The 24,593-nt window shown below is 40.4% G+C and overlaps 1 long non-coding RNA gene across 1 annotated transcript; it reads right to left on the bottom strand.

Annotated features, from left to right (window-relative positions):
* Positions 1 to 239: 239 nt before the first annotated feature.
* On the bottom strand, positions 240 to 2,359 carry LOC135768110 (uncharacterized). Its single transcript, XR_010542077.1, has 4 exons — positions 2,302 to 2,359; positions 2,104 to 2,194; positions 1,926 to 2,006; positions 240 to 1,544 (listed from the first exon to the last, which is right to left on the bottom strand). It is a non-coding gene; the product is annotated as an uncharacterized lncRNA (long non-coding RNA).
* Between the last annotated feature and the right edge of the window lie 22,234 nt (positions 2,360 to 24,593).

Here is a 24,593-nt window from a genome sequence, read left to right as displayed (position 1 = left end):
AACTTTCCAGTTGAGATTATTTGATTGGTTACACTTTCTATTAAGCCCAACCCAAGCCCTCATAGCTTAGTGACTTGATTGGTTATTTGCCTGCTATGCAGATAGACTACAATCCCCCCCACTATATATATATATATATATATTCATATTCATCCCAAAACCCTTAAAAAAAAAAAAAAACTTGAATTGAGTTTGAAATGTTTATTTAATAAAAAACTGAACAAGTCACAATTGTCACAATCACAAAATAATATTATACACAAATATTAAAAGTTGCATACATAAACAATACTATTTAAACTCATAAATATACAGACAGAGAAAGCAATATTAGAGTAAAATAAAACAAAATAAAAGCGACAATGAAAACTACATTCAAAGCAGTACAATGTAAAGTAGCAGTGGCGGCTCGTGACTGCTCATCCGAGGGGTGCAAATTCAAAATAAGTGTTCGGAGTGTCATGTGTGTTGCTTGTGTTTTTAAAATGTGTTTGTTGCTTCATGTAAACCATGTGCATCACGTGTTTAGTCAAAACACGTGATGCACATACACGCAGAACACATATTTTGAAATTGGGAACCACACAAATGACTGGCTATATACATGTTGTGACAGACTTTGCATCGAGTGCTCACAAAAAAAGAAATCACCAGCTGCCACTGTAATGTAGTAAATATCTAAATAAAATGAACAACAACTATATTGATCTTGCTTTAAGAAATCAGTCCTACACTGCAAAAAAATGACTCTCTTACATAATATTTTTGTCTCGTTTTCAGTAGAAATATTATTTAAATAAAATGCTTTTTCTTGATGAACAAAATGACCTAAGAAAATAAGTCTAGTTTTAGACAAAATAAATAAATGCACACAATTTAAGTGAATTTGTGCTTAAAACAAGCAAAAATATCTGCCAATGGTGTGAGAAAAAATCTTAAGTTTTCTTTTTTCTTAAAAACTTAATTCAAGCACAATTTTCTCACCCCATTGTTATATATTTTTGCTTGTTCAGGCACAAATTTACTTAAATTGTATATTTTTGTCTAAAAACTAGACATTTTCTTTAATGATTTAAGAATTTTTAGTTTTTCTACTGAAAACAAGATAAAAATCCTAAGTTAGAAACTGATTTTTTGCAGTGTTGATTCAATTGCAGAGCTCTGTCTTGGAATTATTCAAGAATTTCTCACTGTAAAACCTAAAAGTTAACTAAACTCAAACCATTTAAGAAAACCGGTTGCATTAAACCATTTAAGTTTTAAAACACATAGATTTGAGTACTGTGAACTTAAACAAATTGAGTCACATGCAGTTATGCACTTATATTTAAGTTCACACTAACTAAATATAAGTGCATAATTGCACAAGACTTAAGTTCACAGTACTCAAATGTATGTTTTTTAAAACTTAATGGGTTAAGGCAACCGATTTCCTTAAATGGTTTGAGTTAAGTTAACTGTTAGGTTTTACATTGTAAAGCATATACTTGTCAGCAAACGTAACATTGATGCACCCTCATCTGGACAGACATCTCTTTGGAGCCCTTTGGAAATATAAAAGTACATATAAGTATTTGGCATAATACTAATACACATATACGTATACACATACACACACACGACAAATCAAATGACATAGAATTAAAGTTGTACATTTTAGAAAGTTTACATTAAACCAGTGGTTCTTGACGTTATTCCTGGAGGCCCACTGCCCTGCATGTTTTGTATATCTCTTTTATCTGACAGACGTAGTTCAGTTCATGGAGATCCCTTCTAATGAGCTGATGATTTGAATCAGGTGTGTTAAATAAGGGAGACATACAAAATGTGCAGAGCAGTGGGTCTCCAGGAATAACGTTAAGAACCACTGCAACAAAGATACAACAATATATGATCAAAGAACTTCTTAATATACATCTTCTTACTTCATTTTCTGTGTTGATGTCCTCAAGAGTCTCTGTGTTGTTCTGCAGCTTCATTACAGTAGGCTACTTCAATATTGTTGTCTATCAAACACAGAATAAAAAAAATAGAATCACATACATTACAACACATTTATTTACGATTTAACCTTTAATTTAATAACTTAATTATTAAACTTACATCATTTTGGCCAGATTGCAGTGACATCAATTTCTTCAGTGTCTGGATCAGTCTGATGTTTTAGCTTTCACTGTTACTTCATTATATTTCTCTGGCAAACACAGAATTAAAAATTAAAATCACATATCACAATACATCCGTTTACTATTTAACATGTTTGATTTTAATTTAATGTAATCATTGAATGATTAAACATACATCATCTTTACCCAGAAACCTCTTCATCGTCCACAAAGTTGACCACAGTGTACATGATCTCTGTAAACACAAACATGAATAGACTTCATATTTAAAAAGATGAAGAACAGCAAACATATAACGTTTAAATATATTATGACTCCAAGCTTCTTTACAATAAGCATCTAGGTTCTCTCAAAGTGAAGCTGGCTTTGTTACAAATCAATATAAAGCTATTAAAACAGTCTTGAAAAATAAGCAGCATCTACCAGAACTGAATGAGCTTTTAAAACAACAAAAGATCGTCTGTGCCATTTAAAATAGCAGAGAGACACTTGCTAGCTGCTAACATTTCAAACACACGAGTTACTGTTGTTTTGTTTGTTTTAAGCAAATAACGTCTCATCTTGGCTTCTTTAAAGTTTTGTTTTTAAAAATTTAAACATCGAATTGATTCTTTTAACAGCCCGGTTTGAATGTTACTGCGCATATTTTTAACCTCATGTTTACCGCTGTGTACCACGTATAACCTTAATGTTTTACTGTTTGTGCTTTAAATTCAAACAGTTCTAGTATAAAGACAAAAACGAATCATAGTAAATAACATAATATGAACAAATAGGCAACCGATCAGCGCGATGCAGACAAATGAATTAAATCAAACTTACCTTACTGTTAATGAGCAAACAAACTAATAAGAGACGGAGTAGTCCAGGCAGTAACGGTTCGCGATTTGAATTTTCCGTCAAGCCCATAGGTTGAGCAGTCGCACCTGGAGGGTGGGGGCAGTCAGATGAGTGGGTGCAGGTGCATTCTGGGAAATGTAGTCCTTTTCTTTAATATACTTTTTTATAATCCGCATTTTCACACTATGCATTGTTCTTTATACTTGATTATTAATACAAAATAAAAAATATTTTTATAAAGTTTATTACGTTTACAAAACATGTTTAGTTGACAAACATGTTAACAGTTATTTGGAATGATGCTCAGATTTTCTTAAATTTAAAATCTTTGTGAATCAGCACCTTCTTGATGAAATACAAAACTCTTTAAACATGCCTCAGGAATTATCTCTGGGTTTAGTGGATTAACTGCTCATCATTGGAAACATTGAACGTATACCTAAATTAATTCTTACTTAAATATAAGTAAATATAAAGTAATGCTGAGTTAAGACATGTATCTTACTGAACTTACTTAACTACAACATGAACTCAAATTAATTTATTGTAAATGACTGCATTAACTAACAATGAAAAACATGTCATGTTGTAGTTAATGATGACTCTTCAATATATGATATGCTGTAACTCAGCATTAGTTCATGTTAAAGTAAAAATACATGTATGTCTTTTTTCACTGTGATATATGGACCCTTGTTATATTATAAAGTCCCCATCTCTTTTGTTTAAATTGATTGATTGAAGACAAACATTATAATATGTGGTCTGACTTTGTGCAAGCATATATCAAATGCTAAAAGTTACCTCCTCAGATAGACTAGAACATTCATTGGTGCCCGAACATTTTCCTTACAAGGGCCAAACCTGACTGAGGGCTGTGGGCCAAAAGTAAATGTTGTTGTGTTATATTAAAATTAAAGTTGCCCTGATAACCCCTAATTTATAATTTTCTAATATTTTAAAAATAAATAAGCAAACATTACTCTGTTTATGCATAACTAATGCAGTTTTATTTTCCAAGGCTTTTTGTAGAAAAAAGAAATCGTTTTGCCAATCAATTTTAAATATCCTTTTCTCTGTGTGCCACTGCCGCAACCTCTTCATTTTTAGCCTATAGTACCCGAGTTCATTAGGTTTCGTGATGCATTTTATACACCTTCAAGTATGCATGAAACATAAAAAAAAATTTAAGGTCTTTTGTGGGCCAACTTTGGGCACCTCTGGACTAGAAGTACAGTAGCTGACAGGTATCTGCAGATATGTTTACCCGAGTTTGTCAGTCTGTTTCACCCAACATGTTTTGCATCCACATGTGAAAGACTGTCTTTTAGATTATGGACCTGTCTATTGATATTTTTGTTTCTATTTTAAAAGATTTAATGAAATGTTGGGGTAGATTTATAATAACAATAGAAACAATGAACTTCAAATCATGAGACATCAGCAAAAATAAGCAGCTTTACATTTCACTGACTAATTTATCAACATCCTAGCTAGCAAAAATGAGTTACATGATGTCATTTGAACGGCTTCTTTTAAACGATGTATGCAGCATTGAGACATACGTGCACAATATTCTGACCTAGGGCAGTTGGAGACATGTTTTCAAAGTGTTGGAAATATATATTCTGATATAACATTTGTTGCATTTCTCTTGAGTCAGAGACATAATTTTCACACATTAAAATGGTAATTGTGTCCATTGAATTTTAGTTATTTTGAATGATGCTTAGTTTCTTAAATAGACTAATTAAATTATATTAATAATAAATATATTTAGAAAGCACAGTTTTTATGTACCACAATACTGTATGTGCTGTCTTAAAGAGACATGGTTAACCCCCCACCCCACTCAGCTCTGAAAACAAAGAAGACACCTCTACCTGTGGGTCATTAACATATAAAAAGCCGTTCACACCTCACACCCACCGCTCCTCACAACCAGCTGTAAGGATTCCTGGAAACTTCCACCAGTTCCTTTAAACATCCACAAACGTAAGGTTTCTGGATGTTTCACAAGTTTACTTTGGTGTATTACCTTTCCAAGCACTCTGCCTCAAAAATCTGGCAAACCTAAAGTTTAGCAGGGATTTCCCATTCCGTATTTGTCCGTATACAGCTCTTTTCATGCAGTGTACATATAATTTTATGATTAATTGTTTTGTTCATCCTTTTATAAGGATTCTAAATACCCTTCTTTTGTAATGATTTCCTGTCTCCATCATATTTAATAACCTTTTTCTCCCTCCTAATGATAACGAGGTTAAACATTTTCTTTTTCTACAAATCCAAAATAATTTTCCAATCGATATATTTGATCTTCAAATATTGCTCTGATTTGATTATAGTATTCTTCTTATAGCATCTCTCTTCTCACTTTTACACCTTAAGCTAGACTCTTTGATGTCTTCATAATATATCTAGAGTTTTATAGTTGATTCGTTCAAGATTCCTGTTATAAAGCATTTCATATTGACTTTTCCTAATTCTATAATTCTATAAGGTTGACATTTTCTTGTATGTATCATTCTGAAATTTCTATCCTTCCTGTTCCTATTTTTAATGTTTTGTTACTATACCATTGACACAAATATCCAAATTGTGGCCTGCAAACTGTATTTTTAAACTCAGATTTTCCCAAATGACCTAAATATTATCAAGATAAGTTGACCTTAACTTTTTCTCTTATCCATAAGAATTCTTGTTGAATTTATCACCCTATTTATGTGGACTTGAAAATGTTATTGCATTATTGAAATCTAGTTTAGTTTAAAGCCTAAAAAGCAACTTTGGAAACATATTTCCTTAACTGTAAATATTCCCCATTTGTATCATTTGTTATCTTTGGAATGTTTCCCATAAAATGTCCACCTTATGTTCTCAGTTTAATGTCTCTATGTTTTCAGTCTTTCTTTCAGATTCTTTTCCTTTGAGATTGTTACAGATCTTTCACTGGGCCTCGTTTAAGGCAATAGTCCATCGCCAAGAAGTTGAACTGACTGTAGCAATGCAAATCTTCTGTAGTAATCAGTTTCGTTCTTTTCAATTCAATTTCTTTTGAAAAAAAAAATATTAAAAAAGTTAATTAATTTTATCTTCCTCAAACTCACGCAATTGTTTAATTTTCAAAATATGTCTACAAAATAATCAGTTCACACAGACATCATGGTCTCCTTAGTAGTAGGTTTATAGAGCAGCAAAGGAAGCCATTACACAATGTGCATGTTTTGAAAACATTAAATTACACATTAATTACAAATTTGTTAAAATGCTAAAAACAAAGTTATGACTGCTGAGTTAGCGCTACAGGCCAATAAATGTAAATGCTATATTATATGCTAGCATTTAGCTGATTAGTTGTTAGTTGTTACTCAAAATGTATTTTTGTCTGATAAGGGCTCAAAATATAAGGTCTGTTTACTAATGTGAGCTTCTGGCATGAGCCTCAGAGCAGAGCAATCAGAGCAGAGCTCAACATTATTATTCATGACCCTTTCAAATAGGGCAAAAATAAAACTTTTTGAACCATTTCATTCAAATGACAAATTCTAGGGTTGTAAATGGACATGTAAAAACGTTTCTGGATAATGTTTGCACTTAATAAAGCAACATACCTTCTATGTAATTGTCAAAGAACAATTTAACATATTATGACAACACATCCTATGGCACCTTTAACCTTAGGTTTCATATTTATTAGGGTTACACATGTCAGAAACAACAAATATAGATTAGGCCTATTTTATTTGTATTTTATATTTTACTTTTTTGTGATGTCAGTGAAAATTCAGACTGGGCAAGTAAAATACTGAACCATCAGATTTCTTCCCAATCTACTCCAGCACTCCAGTATAACACATTATACTTATTTAACAGCCATTACAAAAAACGCAAACAAAAAAGCTGTAGTTAGCAATTATTTTATTGTTTGTGCTTTATTATTTTACTGTTTAAACTACATACACTATACGGATACAAGTTTGCAACTCTTCAGGTAAATATGGGATTGCCATGGAAAACAATGTCCCTGCCTGAATCATTATGTGTAACAACGTGTCCCATATTTTGTGCATGAAACTGTTAATATAAGAATGCTTTCTTTCTCACACACTTACCGGTAGCTGCCTGCATAATCATGCACATGATCGCGTCTCGTTCAGGCTGAGCTTTGGCGCTTGAAGTGCGAATGATGCAGCACGAGTGTAGCCAAACCAATCATAAAGCGAAGTAAGTTAGAGAGGCGGGACTAAGGAAAGGTAAAGCCAATCATATTAGCGATGTGAATTTTGAAGGCGGGACTCATCTGTTAACCGTTTGTGTGCCACAAATAGCGCTATTTTTCTTTATATAAGAGTTTAAATATAATTTAAATGATTCCTGAATAAATTAATGTTAAATTAAATAAGCAACAAGTAAAAAACACAAGAAACAGACAGACATCAGTTGTTATATGAATAAAGATCATATTATTATTTTTTTTTAAAGCCCCCCAGAAAAAAAGGGCACTTTCTCTCCAGGAATAAAAAGGGCAGGTGCTCAAGCCCCCTTTGATGTCTATGTGTGCACGTGCCTGCACAAGCACATAGTTACAATGCAAAGGCCAAAGGTCAAAGTAAGCTCACATGGATGCAAGGCCTACATCAGATGGTTTAAAAGACTGCAAACACACATGCTTCAACATCTGAGACTGTTACATTTGAATGAAACCTGCAAAACACACAAGCACATAGTTACAATGCAAAGGCCAAAGGTCAAATTCAGCTCACATGGATGCAAGGCCTACATCAGATGGTTTAAAAGAATGCAAACCCACATGCTTCAACATCTAAGACTGTTACATTTGAATGAAACCTGCAAAACACTCAAGCACATTGTGACAATGCAAAGGCCAAAGGTCAAAGTAAACTCACATGGATGCAAGGCCTACATCAGATGGTTTAAAAGACTGCAAACCCACATGCTTCAACATCTAAGACTGTTACATTTGAATGAAACCTGCAAAACACACAAGCACATTGTTACAATGCAAAGGCCAAAGGTCATAATCACCTCACATGGATGCAAGGCCTACATCAGATGGTTTAAAAGACTGCAAACACACATGCTTCAACATCTGAGACTGTTACATTTGAATGAAACCTGCAAAACACACAAGCACATTGTTACAATGCAAAAGCCAAAGGTCAAATTCAGCTCACATGGATGCAAGGCCTACATCAGATGGTTTAAAAGACTGCAAACACAAATGCTTCAACATCTAAGACTGTTACATTTGAATGAAACCTGCAAAACACACAAGCACATTGTTACAATGGAAAGGCCAAAGGTCAAATTCAGCTCACATGGATGCAAGGCCTACATCAGATGGTTTAAAAGAATGCAAACACACATGCTTCAACATCTAAGACTGTTACATTTGAATGAAACCTGCAAAACACACAAGCACATTGTTACAATGCAAAGGCCAAAGGTCAAATTCAGCTCACATGGATGCAAGGCTTACATCAGATGGTTTAAAAGACTGCAAACCCACATGCTTCAACATCTAAAACTGTTACATTTGAATGAAACCTGCAAAACACACAAGCACATTGTTACAATGCAAAGGCCAAAGGTCAAATTCAGCTCACATGGATGCAAGGCCTACATCAGATGGTTTAAAAGAATGCAAACACACATGCTTCAACATCTAAGACTGTTACATTTGAATGAAACCTGCAAAACACACAAGCACATTGTTACAATGCAAAGGCCAAAGGTCAAATTCAGCTCACATGGATGCAAGGCCTACATCAGATGGTTTAAAAGAATGCAAACACACATGCTTCAACATCTAAGACTGTTACATTTGAATCAAACCTGCAAAACACTCAAGCACATTGTTACAATGCAAAGGCCAAAGGTCAAAGTAAGCTCACATGGATGCAAGGCCTACATCAGATGGTTTAAAAGACTGCAAACACACATGCTTCAACATCTAAGACTGTTACATTTGAATGAAACCTGCAAAACACTCAAGCACATTGTTACAATGCAAAGGCCAAAGGTCAAAGTAAGCTCACATGGATGCAAGGCCTACATCAGATGGTTTAAAAGACTGCAAACACACATGCTTCAACATCTAAGACTGTTACATTTGAATGAAACCTGCAAAACACTCAAGCACATTGTTACAATGCAAAGGCCAAAGGTCATAATCACCTCACATGGATGCAAGGCCTACATCAGATGGTTTAAAAGACTGCAAACACACATGCTTCAACATCTGAGAGTGTTAAATGTGAATGAAACATGCAAAACACACAAGCACATAGTTCCAATGCAAAGGCCAAAGGTCAAATTCATCTCACATGGATGCAAGGCCTACATCAGATGGTTAAAAAGACTGCAAACACACATGCTTCAACATCTAAAACTGTTACATTTGAATGAAACCTGCAAAACACACAAGCACATAGTTACAATGCAAAGGCCAAAGGTCAAAGTAAGCTCACATGGATGCAAGGCCTACATCAGATGGTTTAAAAGACTGCAAACACACATGCTTCAACATCTAAGACTGTTACATTTGAAAAAAAACATGCAAAACACACAAGCACATTGTTACAATTCAAAGGCCAAAGGTCAAAGTAAGCTCACATGGATGCAAGGCCTACATCAGATGGTTTAAAAGACTGCAAACACACATGCTTCAACATCTGAGAGTGTTAAATGTGAATGAAACTTGTAAAACACACAAGCACATAGCTACAATGCAAAGGCCAAAGGTTAAATGCAGCTCACATGGATGCAAGGCCTACATCAGATGGTTTAAAAGACTGCAAACACACATGCTTCAACATCTAAGACTGTTACATTTGAATGAAACCTGCAAAACACACAAGCACATAGTTACAATGCAAAGGCCAAAGGTCAAAGTAAGCTCACATGGATGCAAGGCCTACATCAGATGGTTTAAAAGACTGCAAACACACATGCTTCAACATCTAAGACTGTTACATTTGAATGAAACCTGCCAAACACACAAGCACATTGTTACAATGCAAAGGCCAAAGGTCAAATTCAGCTCACATGGATGCAAGGCCTACATCAGATGGTTTAAAAGAATGCAAACACACATGCTTTAACATCTGAGACTGTTACATTTGAATGAAACCTGCAAAACACACAAGCACATTGTTACAATGCAAAGGCCAAAGGTCAAATTCAGCTCACAATGCACTTTAACCTCTATGACCTAAAGGGATTAAAGCATTATTAAAGGTCACAGTGTGCTCATAGGCCCTGTCTGCACATTAAGCACAAATGACACACAGTGTGAACAGAGGCCCTGCATGCACATTATACACATATCACACACATTAATAATGCATGCACATAGGCCCTGTATGCACATATGACACGCAGTGTGCACGCAGGCGTTGTATACACATTATGCACATATGACACACATTAATAATGCTTTGTTCACTTTAGCTCATGAAGGTTAAAGGTCACAGTGGGCACACAGACCTTGGCTTGGACTTAGTGTTTTTTGTAAAACACGTGAAATAGGCTAAAGTTTAGGGCTCTTTGCTTGGGCGAGGAAGGTCGGAGAGACTTGAACTTGGGTTCGTTGGAAAGGCCCGAATCAGACCTTTCCAACAAGCCCAAGGTCAAGGACGTGTCCCTTTCGGGGGCGGAGCTACGGGCATTTGAATATTTAAGCTCATTTGTTATATCTCCGGAAGGGGAGGTCCTAGAGACCTGGGGGTGGGGGCGTTTTGAAGGGGGCCGAGGGAGCTTTCAAATGACACCAACCGCACGTCTCTATGACGTTCCTTGGCCGAGTTGGTGTTTTCTGAATTGAACGTGGGCTTAAAGCTAGGGTTAGGGCTAGGGTTGGCAACTCGGCTCAGGAAAACTCTGCGGTGACGCAATTTCAACACGTAGACAGTGGCAGGCCACGTAACGGGAGGGCGGAGTTTCGGAGTCGAGCGGCCTTTCTAGCCTGCGCGGGAGATCGCCTGACTCTGATTTATCACAGTGTGCCTTCGCGGTCTTTGCCAATCTTTTTGGCCATAACGGTGCGTAAACAATGTTGCAGGATAACGCCGTCGCATAGGGCGCGTCAGGGACTATTGACGACAAACATACTCAAAATTCGTAACGATCGGGACACGTCAGCGTAGCCGCTACGGAAAAGAATTGCCGTAAATTGAACGTGGGCTTCTTCCGAAAAAGTTCCGCAGGCCCCAAATCGCACGACTCGGCACGTCCCGGGCCACCGAGAGACATGTTGACACCGGGTGCCGAAAAGGGGATCTTGCGACATCTGAGGCAAAAAACCTCTTCAAACCTTCTGGTGCACCTGCGCCTCTAGACCGTATCGGTGAGGTTCCGAAACGGAGCGACATGCGGTTCCGAATCACGTGGGACTGCGGAAAGTCGCGCACCGACAGTGCCTCGCTAGCCGTGCGACATACTCAAAGCTCGGGCCCATCGGACTTTACCTCACCGCCTCGGTTACGCTGCTATTCTGCCCGATCGCAATTTAGTACATGCAACTAATACGATTTTGTTGCGCTGTTCCCGAAAGGCTTACCGGGCACCAAAACGGATACACGGGTATCTATCGACCCCCGGAACGACCAGCCAAAGGCGTTCGGCTCCCGTATCGCGTCCTGCCAAACTTGGCCCCAGACAGACCCGCGGGCCCGTGCTCCGGGGCGATGAAACAGGAGCCTGAGGACGTCACGAAAAGCAAAGTCCCGAACCCGGGGCACGTTGCCGGCGCGTACGGGAGATCGAACAGTTTCCCATTAAATCAATGTTATTTTGTACAGGCCCCGCGGTCATAGCATGAGCGTGCCCGCCAAAGTGGCATTTCGGCGCGCCGTCGGTCAGGGGGCATAATACGTTGTTCGTGGATGCGGGGGAGGGGCATTGGTGAGGGATAGTGGGTAAGTGGGCATGATAATGCTTCTATGGGAGGCGAGGAAGACCACTGAGTAAGCATAAATGGCAAGTGGGCAGAATAATTGCTCTGTGGGCATGATGAAGACCTGTAAGTGGTCAGGGGGCATAATAGTTGTTTAATGGGAGGTGAGGAAGACCGGCGAGTAAGGATAAATGGCAAGTGGGCAGAATAATTGCTCTGTGGGCATGATGAAGACCTGTAAGTGGTCAGGGGGCATAATAGTTGTTTAATGGGAGGTGAGGAAGACTACTGAGTAATATTAAATGGCAAGTGGGCAGAATACTTGCTCCGCGGGCACGACGAAGACCCCCTAATGGGTCAGTGGGCACATTAACAAGTTGACGGGACATGAGGAGGAAATCCACATTGAGTTTGATGCCAAGCAGGCAAAATAATGGCTCGACTGGAGTCCAGGTGGTCCTCCCCAGCACATGAGCGCCCCATGTGGTCATTATTGGTCATTAGTGGTGGAATAGGGTCATTACCAGGGGGTAAGGGGAAAAGTGCCAAACCGTCATTTTTTTTTCAGGCCACAAGGCCTGTGAATCACAATGGTAAAGTTGCATGTACAAATTTCTTAATTTTTAATTAAAACAAAGTCCAATCAGATTGTGTGATACATCATTGTAATGCTTGTGTTTTGCAGTTTCACATGAACCCAAGCTCATTGTTGTATGTTACTCACAGCTCGAGATAACAGGGGTCAAATCGGCCTTGTTGAGGTCATTGCAAAAGGCCAGTAAATTATTTGGTAAATTGCCTGTACAAAAATCTGTGTATATCAGTCAAATCTGAAGCTATTGTCTTTTGTTTTATATCAAATTAAAGGTGTGTATGTGTGGTTTACAGACATATGAGTGACTTTACTGTGTGTTGTTCCTAACAGGAAGGAGAAGAGTTACAGTTGAGCCTGTTTTAGGCCACAAGGCCTGTGAATCACAATGGTAAAGTTGCATGTACAAATTTCTTAATTTTTAATTAAAACAAAGTCCAATCAGATTGTGTGATACATCATTGTAATGCTTGTGTTTTACAGTTTCACATGAACCCAAGCTCATTGTTGTATGTTACTCACAGCTCGAGATAACAGGGGTCAAATCGGCCTTGTTGAGGTCATTGCAAAAGGCCAGTAAATTATTTGATAAACTGCCTGTACAAAAATCTGTGTATATCAGTCAAATCTGAAGCTATTGTCTTTTGTTTTATATCAAATTAAAGGTGTGTATGTGTAGTTTACAGACATATGAGTGACTTTACTGTGTGTTGTTCCTAACAGGAAGGAGAAGAGTTACAGTTGAGCCTGTTTTAGGCCACAAGGCCTGTGAATCACAATGGTAAAGTTGCATGTACAAATTTCTTAATTTTTAATCAAAACAAAGTCCAATCAGACTGTGTGATACATCATTGTAAAGCTTGTGTTTTGCAGTTTCACATGAACCCAACTGTAGTCTGGTAAGTAAATAAATGCTTTGCTTTAAACAAATGCATCTATTTTTAAACGTTTTTAAATGCTATCTTACGTATTTATTGCCGCTCCAGAACCTAAGTCGATGGGGTTGACCAACGGCTGGAGAAACTTTCGGGTTGACCAACTGCTGGAAGTACTTTCGGGTTGACCAACGGTTGGAGATCGTTTCGGGTTGACCAACGGTTTGGTTCTCCAGAGGGGCCGGGAGTATGGGGCTTAGGCCGGGGGGGAGTGCTTAAGAGTGGGTGCCCAGGACCGAACGGTGCGCCTGGTACGGGCTCCAGGGTGTCCGTGGCGGGTTCCGAGGCCGGCCTCGGGTGCACTGTGGTCGGGTAGAGGGGCCACCGTCCTCGGGGGTCCGAGGCCGGCCTCGGGTGCACTGTGGTCGGGTAGAGGGGCCACCGTCCTCGGGGTCGTATCTCGGCCGGGGAAAGGGTTAGAGAGGCGCGGGTTGGCTCGTTGGAAAGGTCCCTCCGCGGGGCGTCCGAGGGTGGGTGTCCCGAAGGGCTGCGGCGAAGGGCTCCGGAGCTACGGTCGTGGGAATATCAAGGGGTGGTACTCCGTATCTCGGCCCGGGGAAAGGGTTAGAGAGGCGCGGGTTGGCTCGTTGGAAAGGTCCCTCCGAGAGGCGTCCGAGAGTGGGTGTCCCGAAGGGCTGCGGCGAAGGGCTCCGGGGCTACGGCCGTGGGAATATCAAGGGGGTTGTACTCCGTATCTCGGCCGGGCTTAGGGTTAGAGAGATGCGGGTTGGCTCGTTGGAAAGCTCCCCTCGGGTAGAGCAACCGACCCAAAGGGCGATGTCCTGGGACTTAGTGCGCCGGAGCTACGGCCGTTTAAAGGTCAGGCGGTGGTACCCCGTATCTCGGCCGGGCTTAGGGTTAGAGAGAAGCGGGTTGGCTCGTTGGAAAGGGCCGCTCCGGTAGAGCAACCGACCCGAGGGACGAGTTCATCCGAGCAAAGGCGCCCGAGTCACGGCCGTTTAAAGGTCAGGCGGTGGTACCCCATATCTCGGCCGGGCTTAGGGTTAGAGAGAAGCGGGTTGGCTCGTTGGAAAGGGCCGCTCAGGTAGAGCAACCGACCCGAGGGACGAGTTTATCCGAGCAAAGGCGCCCGAGTTACGGCCGTTTAAAGGTCAGGCGGTGGTACCCCGTATCTCGGCCGGGCTTAGGGTTACAGAGAAGCGGGTTGGCTCGTTGGAAAGGGCCGCTCAGGTAGAGCAACCGACCCGAGGGACGAGTTCATCCGAGCAAAGGCGCCCGAGTTACGGGCGTTTAAAGGTCAGGCGGTGGTACGCCGTATCTCGCCCGGGCTTAGGGTTAGAGAGAAGCGGGTTGGCTCGTTGGAAAGGTGCCCTCCAGTGGAGCAACCGACCCAAAGGGCGAGTCGATCCGAGCAAAGGCGCCCGAGCTACGGCCGTTTAAAGTTCAAGAGGTGGTACCCCGTATCTCGGCCGGGCTTAGGGTTAGAGAGAAGCGTTTTGGCTCGTTGGATAGGGCCGCTCCGGTAGAGCAACCGACCCAAAGGGCGAGTCGATCCGAGCAAAGGCGCTTGAGCTACGGCCGTTTAAAGTTCAAGCGGTGGCACCTTGTATCTCGGCCGGGCTTAGGGTTAGAGAGAAGCGGGTTGGCTCGTTGGATAGGGCCGCTCCGGTAGAGCAAGCGACCCAAAGGGCGAGTCGATCCGAGCAAAGGCGCCCGAGCTGCGGCCGTGGGAAAATCCGTGGAGGGACCGCCGTATCTCTGCCGGGCTTGGGGTTAGAGAGACGCAGGTTGGCTCGTTGGAAAGGTCCCCTCCGGTGGAGCAACCGACCCAAAGGGCGAGTCGATCCGAGCAAAGGCGCCCGAGCTGCGGCCGTGGGAAAATCCGCGGGGGGACCGTTGTATCTCGGCCGGGGAAAGGGCTAGAGGCTCGCGGGTAGGCTCGTTCGAAAGGTCCCCTCGCGTGGAGCAACCGACCCAAAGGGCGAGTCGATCGGAGCAAAGGCGCTCGAGCTGCGCCCCTGGGAAAATCCGGGAAGGGACCGCCGTATCTCGGCCGGGGAAAGGGCTAGAGGGTCGCGGGTAAGCTCGTTCGAAAGCTCCCCTCCGGCAGAGCGACCGACCCGAAGGGCGAAGGCCCCGGACCCGGGGCGCCCGAGATACGGCCGTCGGAATCTCCGCGAGCTTCGACCGGACGTATCTCCAGCGGGCGGGGTCGCACGGACTCGAGGCCGAGCTCGTCGGAAAGCCCCGGGACGGACCTTTCGAACGAGACCGGCCGTGTGACCTCCGAGGTGGACGCTAGGGGCGTCGGAGCTCCGGACGAGCGAAAATTCCGCGACGATCCACTGTATCTCGACTTTACTGTGTGTTGTTCCTAACAGGAAGGAGAAGAGTTACAGTTGAGCCTGTTTTAGGCCACAAGGCCTGTGAATCACAATGGTAAAGTTGCATGTACAAATTTCTTAATTTTTAATCAAAACAAAGTCCAATCAGACTGTGTGATACATCATTGTAAATCTTGTGTTTTGCAGTTTCACATGAACCCAACTGTAGTCTGGTAAGTAAATAAATGCTTTGCTTTAAACAAATGCATCTATTTTTAAACGTTTTTAAATGCTATCTTACGTATTTATTGCCGCTCCAGAAGTCGATGGGGTTGACCAACGGCTGGAGAAGTGAACGCTCCAGAACTTAAGTCGATGGGGTTGACCAACGGCTGGAGAAACTTTCGGGTTGACCAATGTTGTGGTTTTCCTTTTCCTCAAATGAAACAATCTTCAGTCTTGGGTTTTGATTTCAAGAGATAGACTTTTATTATCCGGACAAATAAAAAGCCGAGACCACCCTGGTGAAACCCCCCCCAGAACCAGAGTGTGATCCTAGGAGGGTCCTCCAAAATCAGTCTGGCCCTCTGAGCCATGGCCTGGTAATATATAGGTTTTGGTTCCCTCCCCTCCTCCATGCTTAAAACAATATGTTTCTGTTCAGGCAAAAACCACATGACATCCCTCAGACCAGTGTCTCCTTTCCTTGACCTATTTGACCCTTGGTTATTTGCTAATACTAAAACCCTTTGTGCCCTGAAACATGAATACACACATCTGTTCCACACAGATGGCTTTTACAACTCCTTCAACATAAGGCCCATGTTTTTAAACTCCTGACTGACCCACCCCCAGCATAACACCTGACATAATGCATAACTTCATGGTAAACAAATTGCATGTGATTATAATGGTAAACTCATATTCATGTAAATTGGGATTAAAATAAACTTCTTCATAATCCCCGCTCTGAGGCTTAATTTAGCCTCACTTTTCAAGTTTATTTTAATCCGGAGTGCAGTTTCATAATTCTCAGTTATTACTAACTTGTGACTAAAGAAAGCCACCATACATTACCAATTACCAAATTATGCCACAGCACTTCGAACTATGGACAATAAGAACAAACATCTTTCCATTCTCATTTTTTCCTGAATGTAAAAGTAAAAGAACTTAAGTCTATAAACAATTTGTGCGCAGTTGGTTCCGCTCCTGCTATTGGTCATCACCATTATGTAGAATATATAATACAATAAAGTAAAATTTATCAAAATAAAGACAAAGAAACCCAAAAAGCAAATAAAACAAAAAATTTCTAAGAATAAAAACAAAAAGTAAATCACTCATAATACGAAATATTTGTTTCAATACAATACAGCTTATTCCTCTTCTTCGTCATCATCATCATCATCAAAGGTACTTGAATATTATCTACCAGTTGTAAATTCAATACTATTTTGTAACGTAAGTTCTGATACCATTCTTGTTGATTTAAAATTAATTTTTCCATCCTCCTAATATTTTAACTTTTGTTAGATTTTTCTAAAAAGATACCTACACCTTATTTACCCACTAACTTCTGATTAAAATGTATTCAGAATATGTCTTGTATTTCTACTGGCTTCATCTAGTTGTTTTCCTAAGATAAATTAATGCCTTATTGGTAAACTTAATAATCTACTTTTGATTGTAGTACCGTACATAATTCATTTATTCTGTATTTTTATTCTGACAAAACTTTACTAAATTCCGTATTTAGCTTAATCCCATACCTTAATCTAATTTGGTACCCATTTGGTTGATTGACAGAATACATATAATTTTATGATTAATTGTTTTGTTCATCCTTTTATAAGGATTCTAAATACCCTTCTTTTGTAATGATTTCCTGTCTCCATCATATTTAATAACCTTTTTCTCCCTCCTAATGATAACGAGGTTAAACATTTTCTTTTTCTACAAATCCAAAATAATTTTCCAATCGATATATTTGATCTTCAAATATTGCTCTGATTTGATTATAGTATTCTTCTTATAGCATCTCTCTTCTCACTTTTACACCTTAAGCTAGACTCTTTGATGTCTTCATAATATATCTAGAGTTTTATAGTTGATTCGTTCAAGATTCCTGTTATAAAGCATTTCATATTGACTTTTCCTAATTCTATAATTCTATAAGGTTGACATTTTCTTGTATGTATCATTCTGAAATTTCTATCCTTCCTGTTCCTATTTTTAATGTTTTGTTACTATACCATTGACACAAATATCCAAATTGTGGCCTGCAAACTGTATTTTTAAACTCAGATTTTCCCAAATGACCTAAATATTATCAAGATAAGTTGACCTTAACTTTTTCTCTTATCCATAAGAATTCTTGTTGAATTTATCACCCTATTTATGTGGACTTGAAAATGTTATTGCATTATTGAAATCTAGTTTAGTTTAAAGCCTAAAAAGCAACTTTGGAAACATATTTCCTTAACTGTAAATATTCCCCATTTGTATCATTTGTTATCTTTGGAATGTTTCCCATAAAATGTCCACCTTATGTTCTCAGTTTAATGTCTCTATGTTTTCAGTCTTTCTTTCAGATTCTTTTCCTTTGAGATTGTTACAGATCTTTCACTGGGCCTCGTTTAAGGCAATAGTCCATCGCCAAGAAGTTGAACTGACTGTAGCAATGCAAATCTTCTGTAGTAATCAGTTTCGTTCTTTTCAATTCAATTTCTTTTGACAATTTCTCTTTTTCACTTCTTCCTCTCGGTGCTCAAAACTTTCCTCTCCATCCGTCGGTATAATTGAATTGCTTTTACTTTGATTTGGTTTTGATGTTTCATCTTTCATATCATGGCATTCTTTTCTCCTTCTCTCCTTCCTACGAGCTCTGCTACATTGGCTGCTCCTCCCACTTTGGACATTTCTGGGGCTGGTCTCATCCTTCTGTCTCCCCCAGTTAGGCCCCCTGTGGCCGTGTTTGGCCTCCTCCGACCTCTCGACCCTCAGATAAGCTAGATCATCTCGCACAAGGAGTCATGTTGTCTCATCTCCTCCTTAACTCCTTTCAGCTTTTTCTGTACACAAATAACTCAATGCATAGACAATTAGTTTCTTCATATAACACTTAATTCCAGATGTTTTTACAATACGCATAGGTCTATCAGCGAATATTTCATGCAGTGTTAAAGGTGTACGTTTGTTAGTTTACATGCTTATTAATACAAGGTAAAGCATAAGTTCTGTTACGATTAGTATTTTCACGCATTTTGTTAAGTATGGCTTTGATGATTATTCCTTTTCTATACCTTTTCATCTACCATCCCTTGTGAATGTAGATAATAGTCAAATTTTTCTTCTCTCTTATCCGTCGCATCAGTTTTTCCCTTCTTATCTCAACTCAAAATCTTTATTCTTCTCGTGAATCAGAAAAATAAATTTTCATTCCACTTATTCGCCCCATGTACATCTATGATAACAGTATTTATCACTGAGATTTTTCACTTCTATACAATCTAAAAAGATCTCCTGACACTCTGAGGCCCTTTTTAGCTTCCGCATCTGTTTGCCCATGCTGGCAGAATCAACTGTTCTCCTGTGTGCCTATAACTCAATGACAACCAATCATTTTATCAACTTTCTTAGCATTAATCAACCAAATTAACTTTCCGCATGTTGGAATAGTAGTTCATCCATTCAAAACCTGTATAATGTTTTTTCCTCATGAGTAAATACCTAAATGCAAGTATCTATTTCTTATCCAAATCTGAATTCACAGTAAAAATGTTTATCAAATGGAGAAACACTTGTCAGCAAAGTATGTAGTTTTTGGAAAATCAATCTTTTCTTATCATTTATTGCTCTTAAATCGTGACTAGATTTATTTGCTTAAATTGCTAAGTTTGTTACAAAAACTAGTTATTTCTTTTCTCTATTCTCACAGCTTTTTCTTGTTTACCTTTTTTAATATCCTATGATGTGATTTCAATTTATTTCTTTTATCCATTTTATTTTCCTTTCTGTCATAGCTGTTCTATGCCTTTTATCTTTGCTTTTTAGCTTAGTACCATCATTGGAGTTCTAACTTCCTCTTGTAGAATACCAAATTTAAAAAAAAAAACAAATTTTCATTATGCATTTCTTCCTGTCAGATTAATAGGTGTCTGATTTGATTTCAGAAAAGGTAGTCACACCTAACAACATAAGTTCTTGATCAGCCTTTAATTTTGTCTAGCTGATTTTCTCATAAATATTGTCTGTGTCCCTATAGTATCAAGGTCTTTACTAAACATTGAACGGCTGTTTACTCTTTCCCCTTATTCACTCAACGGCTTGTATGAAGATGGAAAGTTCAGTGTCCAGTTTTTCTCTTGTCGCCAAGAAAATTATTGTCTTTGTGAGTCTCTTTCTGGATTCCACTCAGTCTTTTTGGTGTTTCATCCTTGTAATTGTCTCTGACCATATGCAGTGCCCCCTTCACTGCTTGAGTTCAATTATAGTCCCATTCAAATAGAATGTGTTCTCAGTCCAGTTTATGAGTTACTCCTCTCTTTGCAACTCCAACACTTTGATGTCACACACAGTTTTTCATTGTCTGTTTCTTGCCAGCTTTTTAGTCACTTTCTTGAATGTCAAAGGATCAGAGCTTTCAGCCTTTCAAGGTTTAACTTAACCCATTGCAAAATATTGCCTTTCAATTTAAAATAAAATTTATTTTGTGACCACCTTCAATCATCAGATGAAGACTCCTCTTCATTTTGTTAAATATTTTTTCTTTATATAATTTATCTGTGTCATTCACCTTTTAATTATTTTTCTGTCCTTTTTAATTTTTCATCTTTATTTCCACTTTAATAACTTGGTCTCTACTCTTTTTTTCTCTAATTTGTTATTTCTCTTTCGATGCTTCACCTCTGTTTTTCTGCTAGATTTTGCTTAATCCCACAATTCCCTCGAGCAATGAGAGTTGACCTTTACAGGTCAAATCTGGTGACCGTTTGTTTTCCCCTCCCTTTCTTTCTCTCTCTCTCTCTCTCTCTCTCTAAGCATTTCCTTGATTGTTAATTATCTCTTCTTCTTTTTCTTTCTTTTAGTTAATATTTTTATTTAGTTATATTTCTTCTCACACAATGCCACATCAAATGTTTCCTCATTTGAACATCCAATTATTCTATTTTCTAATTCTCCACACAACAGTTGTTTAATCCTTATTTTTCCATTAATCTGACTGCCATAATCTTTTCTTTGCAATATAACAGACCTTATATTTTATAATTATTTCTCATTTTAACCACTTCACAATCTTATTGTTTTTTATTTGTCCAATTTATCTACTTTCCAAATAATTACTCAGATTCCCAATGTGTCCTTAAAACAAGATTCTTCAAATAATGTTAAACTCCATCACACACTTTTGTGCTTTTCTGGGCAAGCTATACTTTTCCTATCGAGCACACACTCATTTATTTAAATCAATCATTTAAATGAGTTATTCAGATATTAGAAGTACCTGCGTACTTTACTATAAAAATTTATATTTGTGGCTACAATAACTCCACAATACCTTCCAATATCATATTTATTACCCAGCATTTATAACTGTCTCTTATTCTTATCGTATTTATATTCATACTTATATCTTACTCATATTCACATCTTTCACAAACTGTATTCCCTCTCCACAGTTTTAAACAATCCTTCACTCCACTTTAGTGTAACACAACACCTCTCTGTGCTCTCTGCAGAGCCACAGGAGAAAGACACACTCACTACTCACTCAGCCCCCACCTTTCCTCATCTCAGACTTGCTCTCACACAGACTCATGCTAGCACAGACACATTGCATTCTCACACAAATAAAATAAAACAACTCTATCTAGACTACCTGGCCAAGTTCATCTTTCCATTACACTTCAGTCGACATGGAAAAGATTCACTTACACAATTTACCAATCCGACATGACAAATAAAACAAAAACAATATCTCTCATCAGCCCGGGCCTTTCAAAACAACAAGACAAATAACACACAGACCGTACCTGACCTACAGGATTTGATTACTCTTCTCTCCGAACCCCAACGTGTCTGCCCCGACACGGTAACACTCAGGTTCGCGAAACTTCTTAGGCATTTTCTCAACTTAACATTAAATTTTTATCCAAGCCACTCAACGACAAAAATAAAACTCATTCACTCAATAAACCATCATCTGTCCTAGCACACATTCCTTTTTGAAAATGAAACCATTTATTCTTATCATTTAGGCGAGTAATCTTTAATTTCCCCTTTTTATTCTTAAATTTGGAGCATTTGAGATTTGACCACCCTGAGCCCTCTCAGGTGAACAATACAATCTTTAAACAAGCAAAATTGATTGATTAATAGGTGGCCACCTGATTGCATTGTCCATCGAGAAAGCCAGCTGTGTTCTCAGGTTCTGTGCTCTTTTTGATGTCCCATCTGGTGTCAATTGTTTTTACCAAACCTTAAATTTCAAATGTTTGTTTGATAACCTATAAACCAAAAACCTTTTTTACATTAACCAATTAAACAATCATTACTGCACTTCCCCGACGTAATGATTTAAACTTTTAACTTCAAATTAAACCAAATTAAACCTCTACGTTATACACTTCCTCGACAAACGTAGACATATGCACCCTTGAATACAAACTCTTGCGCATTCTCTTAACTTAAAATCTGTTTCAATTCACCGTGATCATCAAAGCCAAAGTAACTTAATACAGATTCATGCATGCATGCCTTAATTAGATTGTACCCTTGAAATCAAAACCCAGTTCACCTATATGGTCCTTAAATTTAGAAGAGCTTAAATTTCTCACCACCTGGAGCAAATTCTGGCCAACAACACAAACCTAATTAATAAGCAAAAAGTGCTTACCTTGTATATGGCCATACGTTGTTTGTGTTGCTCGTCAGGTTCTTCCAGGTGGTTCGTCTGTCCAGCTCTTTTCTATCCCGGGTTTCGGCACCAAATGTTGTGGTTTTCCTTTTCCTCAAATGAAACAATCTTCAGTCTTAGGTTTTGATTTCAAGAGATAGACTTTTATTATCCGGACAAATAAAAAGCCGAGACCCCCCCCAGAACCAGAGTGTGATCCTAGGAGGGTCCTCCAAAATCAGTCTGGCCCTCTGAGCCATGGCCTGGTAATATATAGGTTTTGGTTCCCTCCCCTCCTCCATGCTTAAAACAATATGTTTCTGTTCAGGCAAAAACCACATGACATCCCTCAGACCAGTGTCTCCTTTCCTTGACCTATTTGACCCTTGGCTATTTGCTAATACTAAAACCCTTTGTGCCCTGAAACATGAATACACACATCTGTTCCACACAGATGGCTTTTACAACTCCTACCACATAAGGCCCATGTTTTTAAACTCCTGACTGACCCACCCCCAGCATAACACCTGACATAATGAATAACTTCATGGTAAACAAATTGCATGTGATTATAATGGTAAACTCATATTCATGTAAATTGGGATTAAAATAAACTTCTTCACCAACTGCTGGAAGTACTTTCGGGTTGACCAACGGTTGGAGATCGTTTCAGGTTGACCAACGGTTTGGTTCTCCAGAGGGGCCGGGAGTATGGGGCTTAGGCCGAAGGGAGTGCTTAAGAGTGGGTGCCCGGGACCGAACGGTGCGCCGGGTACGGGCTCCAGGGTGTCCGTGGCGGGTTCCGAGGCCGGCCTCGGGTGCACTGTGGGCGGGTAGAGGGGCCACCGTCCGTTGGAAAGATCTCTCCGCGGGGCGTCCGAGGGTGGGTGTCCCGAAGGGCTGCAGCGAAGGGCTCCGGAGCTACGGCCGTGGGAATATCAAGGGGTGGTACTCCGTATCTCGGCCGGGGAAAGGGTTAGAGAGGCGCGGGTTGGCTCGTTGGAAAGGTCCCTCCGCGGGGCATCCGAGGGTGGGTGTCCCGAAGGGCTGCGGCGAAGGGCTCCGGGGCTACGGCCGTGGGAATATCAATGGGTGGTACTCCGTATCTCGGCCGGGCTTAGGGTTAGAGAGATGCGGGTTGGCTCGTTGGAAAGCTCCCCTCGGGTAGAGCAACCGACCCAAAGGGCGAAGTCCTGGGACTTAGTGCGCCGGAGCTACGGGCGTTTAAAAGTCAGACGGTGGTACGCCGTATCTCGCCCGGGCTTAGGGTTAGAGAGATGCGTGTTGGCTCGTTCAAAAGGTCCCCTCCGGTGGAGCAACCGACCCAAAGGGCGAGTCGATCCGAGCAAAGGCGCCCGAGCTACGGCTGTTTAAAGTTCAAGCGGTGGTACCCCGTATCTCAGCCGGGCTAAGGGTTAGAGAGAAGCGTTTTGGCTCGTTGGATAGGGCCGCTCCGGTAGAGCAACCGACCCAAAGGGCGAGTCGATCCGAGCAAAGGCGCCCGAGCTACGGCCGTTTAAATGTCCAGCAGTGGTACCCCGTATCTCGGCCGGGCTTAGGGTTAGAGAGAAGCGGGTTGGCTCGTTGGATAGGGTTAGGGTTAGGGTGGAGAGCAACCGATCCAAAGGGCGAGTCGATCGGAGCAAAGGCGCCCGAGCTGCGCCCCTGGGAAAATCCAGAAAAGGGACCGCCGTATCTCGGCCGGCGAAAGGGCTAGAGGGTCGCGGGTAGGCTCGTTCGAAAGCTCCCCTCCGGCAGAGCGACCGACCCGAAGGGCGAAGGCCCCGGACCCGGGGCGCCTGAGATACGGCCGTCGGAATCTCCGCGAGCTTCGACCGGACGTATCTCCGGCGGGCGGGGTCGCACGGACTCGAGGCCGGGCTCGTCGGAAAGCCCCGGGACTGACCTTTCGAACGAGACCGGCCGCGTGACCTCCGAGGCGGACGCTAGGGGCGTCGGAGCTCCGGACGAGCGAAAATTCCGCGACGATCCGCCGT

This window comes from Paramisgurnus dabryanus, chromosome 23 (assembly GCF_030506205.2).
Source record: "Paramisgurnus dabryanus chromosome 23, PD_genome_1.1, whole genome shotgun sequence".
Lineage (NCBI taxonomy): Eukaryota > Metazoa > Chordata > Actinopteri > Cypriniformes > Cobitidae > Paramisgurnus > Paramisgurnus dabryanus.
This window is presented reverse-complemented; position numbering and strand designations above follow the sequence as displayed.